The sequence below is a fragment of the Triticum urartu genome, chromosome 7 (assembly GCF_003073215.2).
Source record: "Triticum urartu cultivar G1812 chromosome 7, Tu2.1, whole genome shotgun sequence".
NCBI classification, from domain to species: domain Eukaryota; kingdom Viridiplantae; phylum Streptophyta; class Magnoliopsida; order Poales; family Poaceae; genus Triticum; species Triticum urartu.
The window spans coordinates 26,281,853-26,288,478 of NC_053028.1; positions in this window are offsets into that span (position 1 = coordinate 26,281,853).

Here is a 6,626-nt window from a genome sequence, read left to right on the forward strand (position 1 = left end):
TTCCCGACGCCAACACTTCTTATATATCGCCAAACTTCCAGAACATAACCTAGATCGGGAGTTCCGCCGCCGCAAGCCTTTGTAGCCACCAAAAACCAATCAGGACCCTGTTCTGGCACTCTGCCGGAGGGGGGATCCCTCACATGTGGCCATCGTCATCATTCCGGTGCTCTCCATGACGAGGAGGAAGTAGTTCACCCTCGGGGCTGAGGGTATGTACCAGTAGCTATGTGTTTGATCTCTCTCTCTCTCTCTCTCGTGTTCTTGATTCGGCACGATCTTGATGTATCGCGAGCTTTGCTATTATAGTTGGATCTTATGATTTTTCTCCCCCTCTACCTTCTTGTAATGGATTGAGTTTTCTCTTTGAAGTTATCTTATCGGATTGAGTCTTTAAGGATTTGAGAACACTTGATGTATGTCTTGCATATACTTATCTATGGTGACAATGGGATATTCACGTGATCCACTTGATGTATGTTTTGGTGATCAACTTGCGGGGTCAGTGACCTTGTGAACTTATGCATAGGGGTTGGCACAAGTTTTCGTCTTGACTCTCCGGTAGAAACTTTGGGGCACTCTTTGAAGTTCTTTGTGTTGGTTGAATAGATGAATCTGAGATTGTGTGATGCATATCGTATAATCATACCCACGGATTCTTGAGGTAACATTAGATTATCTAGGTGACATTACGGTTTTGGTTGATTTGTGTCTCAAGGTGTTATTCTAGTACGAACTCTAGGATAGATCGAACAGAAAGAATAGCTTCGTGTTATTTTACTACGGACTCTTGAATAGATTGATTCAAAAGGATAACTTTGAGGTGGTTTCGTACCCTACAATAATCTCTTCGTTTGTTCTCCACTATTAGTGACTTTGGAGTGACTATTTGTTGCATGTTGAGGGATAGTTATATGATCCAATTATGTTATTATTGTTGAGAGGACTTGTACTAGTGAACGTATGCACCCTAGGCCTTGTTTCAATGTATTGCAATACCGTTTGTGCTCACTTTTATCATTAGTTACCTTGCTTTTTTATATTATTCAGATTACAAAAACCTATATCTACCATCCATATTGCACTTGTATCACCATCTCTTCGCCGAACTAGTGCACCTATACAATTTAACATTGTATTGGGTGTGTTGGGGACACAAGAGACTCTTTGTTATTTGGGTGCAGGGTTGTTTGAGATAGACCATCTTCATACTATGCGTCCCACGGATTGATAAACCTTAGGTCATCCACTTGAGGGAAATTTGCTAATATCCTACAAACCTCTGCACATGGAGGCCCAACAACGTCTACAAGAAGAAGGTTGTGTAGTAGACATCAAGCTAATTTCTGGCACCGTTGCCGGGGACGTGAGTGCTTGAAGGTATATCTTTAGATCTTGCAATCGAATCTTTTAGTTTCTTGTTTTATCACTAGTTAGTTTATAAAAGAAAACTACAAAAAGAAAATGGAATTGAGGGTGCCTCATATGCTTCATATTTTTAATATCTTTCGTGAGAATGATGGAAAGGAAAATTGTGCTCAAGTGTTAGAAGGAGAATGCATTAAAATGTTTGGCACTAAATATTTGAATGATGAGCATGATGGCAATGTTGTTAGTATGAACTCTTTGGATATCCATGATGCTAATGATATGCAAAGCCGCAAGCTTGGGGATGCTATGTTTGATGAAGATGATATTTTTAGTCCCCCAAGTTTTGGTGAGCAAATTTATTATGATGATAGCATGCCTCCTTTTTAAGATGATTATGTTGATGAAAGTGGTTTCGGAGAGGTCATGACTTTATTTAGTGATGAATCCACTATTTTGGAAGAGATTCCAATTGATTATGAGAACAAAGTTGCTATCTATGATGATTATTGTGATGACATGTATGCTATAAAGAACAATGATAACCATGAAACTTTTCATCTTGATATTAATTTTCAATTGGATTATGCCTCACATGATAGTTATTTTGTTGAGTTTGCTCCCACTACTATTCATGAGAAGAAATTTGCTTATGTGGAGAGTAATAAAAATTCTATGCTTGTAGATCATGAAAAGAGTGCTTTATGCGATGGTTATATTGTTGAATTCATTCATGATGCTACTGAAAATTATTATGAGGGAGGAATATATGCTTGTAGGAATTGCAATAATATCAAGTTTCCTCTCTATGTGCTTAAAATCTTGAAGTTATGCTTGTTTTGCTTTCCTATGCTAGTTGATTCTTGTTCCCATAAATTATTTGCTCACAAAATACCTATGCATAGGAAGTGGGTTAGGCTCAAATGTGTTAGTCATATTCTTCATGATGCTCTCTTTATGTTTCAATTCTAATCTTTTATGTGAGCATCATTGAAATCATCATGCCTAGCTAGAAAAGCATTAAAGAAAAGCGCTTGTTGGGAGACAACCCAATATTTACCCCTGCTGTTTTTGTGTGTCCACATGATTAAGATATTGTAGTAATCATGTTTTATAGCTTTTGTTTCAAAAGAGTGCCAAGTAAAGCCTTTAGGATAGCTTGCGGTGATAGTTGTGTTGATCCTACTAAAAATCAGAAAATTTTGCGCCCAGTAAATTAGTTTTCATATTCACAGAAACGATCTTTTGACCTGATTATTTTTTCTATGGATTGGTACACAAATTGCTCAGGTTTTCCTAATTTTGTAGGATTTTTGGAGTTACAGAAGTATTCGAGAGTTACAGATTACTACAGACTGTTCTGTTTTTGACAGATTCTGTTTTCTATGTGTTGTTTGCTTATTTTGATGAATCTATGAGTAGTATCGGAGGGTACGAACCATATAGAAGTTGTAATACAGTATATCTTACACCAATATGAATTTAGAATGAGTTCACAATAGTACCTAAGTGGTCGTTTTATTTTCTTATACTAACAGAGCTTACGAGTTTTCTGTTGAGTTTTGTGTTGTGAAGTTTTCAAGTTTTGGGTACAGATTCGATGGACTATGGAATAAGGAGTGGCGAGAACCTAAGCTTGGGGATGCCCAAGGCACCCCAAGGTAATATTCAAGGACAAGCAAGAGCCTAAGCTTGGGGAGGCCCCGGATGGCATCCCCTCTTTCGTCTTCGTTCATCGGTAACTTTACATGGATCTATATTTTTATTCACCACATGATATGTGTTTTGCTTGGAGCGTCATTTTATTTTCTTTTGTTTTTCTTGCTATTTGAATAAAATACCAAGATCTGAAATTCTTGAATGTTAGAGAGTCTTCACATAGTTGCATAATTATTCAACTACTCATTGATCTTCACTTATATCTTTCGGAGTAGTTTGTCGTTTGCTCTAGTGCTTCACTTATATCTTTCAGAGAACGGCGGTGGTTTTATTTTGAAGAAATATATGAACTCTCATGCTTCACTTATATTATTTTGAGATTCTTTAGAACAGCATGGTAATTTTCTTTGGTTATAAGTTTAGTCCTAATATGATAGGCATCCAAGAGGGATATAATAAAAACTTTCATATAAAGTGCATTGAATACTATGTGAAGTTTGATTACTTATGATTGTTTTGAGATATGAGGATGGTAATATTAGAGTCATGCTAGTGAGTAGTTGTGAATTTGAGAGATACTTAAGTTAAAGTTTGTGATTCCCGTAGCATGCACGTATGGTGAACCGTTATGTGATGAAGTCGGAGCATGATTTATTTTTTGATTGTCTTCCTTATGAGTGGCGGTCGGGGACGAGTGATGGTCTTTTCCTAAAAATATAACCCCCTAGGAGCATGCGCGTAGTACTTTGTTTCAATAACTAATAGATTTTTGCTATAAGTATGTGAGTTCTTTATGACTAATGTTGAGTCCATGGATTATACGCACTCTCACCCTTCCACCATTGCTAGCCTCTATTGTGCCGCTCAACTTTCGCAAGTACCATAAACCCACCATTTACCTTCCTCAAAACAGCCACAATACCTACCTATTATGGCATTTCCATAGCCATTCCGAGATATAATGCCATGCAACTTTCCACCGTTTTGTTTATTATGACACGCTCCATCATTCTCATATTGCTTTGCATGATCATGTAGTTCACATCGTATTTGTGGCAAAGCCACCGTTCATAATTCTTTCATACATGTCACTCTTGATTCATTGCACATCCCGGTACACCGCCGGAGGAATTCACATAGAGTCATATTTTGTTCTAAGTATCGAGTTGTAATTCTTGAGTTGTAAGTAAATAAAAGTGTGATGATCATCATTATTAGAGCATTGTCCCAGTGAGGAAAGGATGATGGAGACTATGATTCCCCCATAAGTCGGGATGAGACTCCGGACAAGAAATAAATAAATAAATAAATAAATAAGAAGAAAAAACAGAGGCCATAAAAAAAGGGAGAAAAGGCCCAAATAAAAAAATAAAAATAAAACAGAAAAAGAGAGAAGGGGCAATGCTACTATCCTTTTACCACACTTGTGCTTCGAAGTAGCACCATGATCTACATGATAGAGAGTCTCCTATGTTGTCTCTTTCATATAGTAGTGGGAATTTTTCATTATAGAACTTGGCTTGTATATTACAATGATGGGCTTCCTCAAATTTCCCTAGGACTTCGTGAGCAAGCGAGTTGGATGCACACCCACTTAGTTTCTTGTTCAGCTTTCATACACTTATAGCTCTGGTGCATCCATTGCATGGCAATCCCTACTCACTCACATTGATATCTATTGATGGGCATTTCCATAGCCCGTTGATATGCCTAATTGACGTGAGAATATCTTCTCCTTTTTGTCTTCTCCACAACCACCATTCTATTCCACCTATAGTGCTATGTCGATGGCTCACGCTCATGTATTGCGTGAAGATTGAAAAAGTTTGAGAACATCAAAAGTATGAAACAATTGCTTGGCTTGTGATCGGAGTTGTGCATGATTTAAATATTTTGTGTGATGAAGATAGAGCATAGCCAGACTATATGATTTTGTAGGGATAGCTTTCTTTGGCCATGTTATTTTGAGAAGACATGATTGCTTTATTAGTATGCTTGAAGTATTATTATTTTTATGTCAATATTAAACGTTTGTTTTGAATCATTCGGATCTGAACATTCATGCCACAACATATAACATTACATTGATAAATTTGCTAGGTAGCATTCCACATCAAAAAATCTGTTTTTATCATTTACCTACTCAAGGACGAGCAGGAATTAAGCTTGGGGATGATTGATACGTCTCCAACATATCTATAATTTTTTATTGCTCCATGCTATTATATTATCCATCTAGGATGTTCTATATGCATTTATATGCTATTTTATATGAATTTTTGGACTAACCTATTAACCTACAGCCCGGTGCCAGTTTCTGTTTTTTCCTTGTTCTTGAGTATCGCAGAAAAGGAATACCAAACGGAGTCCAATTGACCTAAAAATTCACGAAGATTGTTTTTTGACCAGAAGAAGCCCATGGAGTACCGGAGATGGACCAGAAGAGTCCCGAGGCCACCACGAGGGTGGAGGGCGCGCCCTCTACCTCGTGGTCGCCTCGTGGACCCCCTTGACTTGTCCCGACACCAACACTTCTTATATATCCCCAAACTTCCAGAACATAACCTAGATCGGGAGTTCCGCCGCCTCAAGCCTCTGTAGCCACCAAAAACCAATCGGGGCCCTGTTCCGGCACCCTACCGGAGGGGGATCCCTCATCGGTGGCCATCTTCATCATCCCGGCGCTCTCCATGATGAGGAGGGAGTAGTTCACCCTCGGGGCTGAGGGTAGGTACCAGTAGCAATGTGTTTGATATCTCTCTCTCTCGTGTTCTTGATTCGGCACGATCTTGATGTATCGCGACCTTTGCTATTATAGTTGGATCTTATGATGTTTCTCCCCCTCTACCTTCTTGTAATGGATTGATTTTTCCCTTTGAACTTATCTTATCAGAATGAGTCTTTAAGGATTTGAGAACACTTGATGTATGTATTGCATGTGCTTATCTGTTGTGACAATGGGATATTCACGTGATCCACTTGATGTATGTTTTGATGATCAACTTGCGGGTTCAGTGACCTTGTGAACTTATGCATAGGGGTTAGCACACGTTTTCGACTTAACTCTCCGGTAGAAACTTTGGGGCACTCTTTGAAGTTCTTTGTGTTTGTGTGATGCATATCATATAATCACACCCACGGTTACTTGAGGTGACATTGGAGTATCTAGGTGACATTAGTGTTTTGGTTGATTTGTGTCTTAAGGTGTTATTCTAGTATGAACTCTAGGATAGATCGAACGGAAAGAATAGCTTCGTGTTATTTTACTACGGACTCTTGAATAGATCGATCAGAACGGATAACTTTGAGGTGGTTTCGTACCCTACAATAATCTCTTCATTTGTTCTCCGCTATTAGTGACTTTGGAGTGACTCTTTGTTGCATGTTGAGGGATAGTTATGTGATCCAATTATGTTATTATTGTTGAGAGAACTTGCAGTAGAGAAAGTATGAACCCTAGGCCTTGTTTCAACGTATTGCAATACCGTTTGTGCACACTTTTTTCGTTAGTTACCTTGCTTTTTTATATTATTCAGATTACAAAAACCTATATCTACCATCCATATTGCACTTGTATCACCATCTCTTCGCCGAACTAG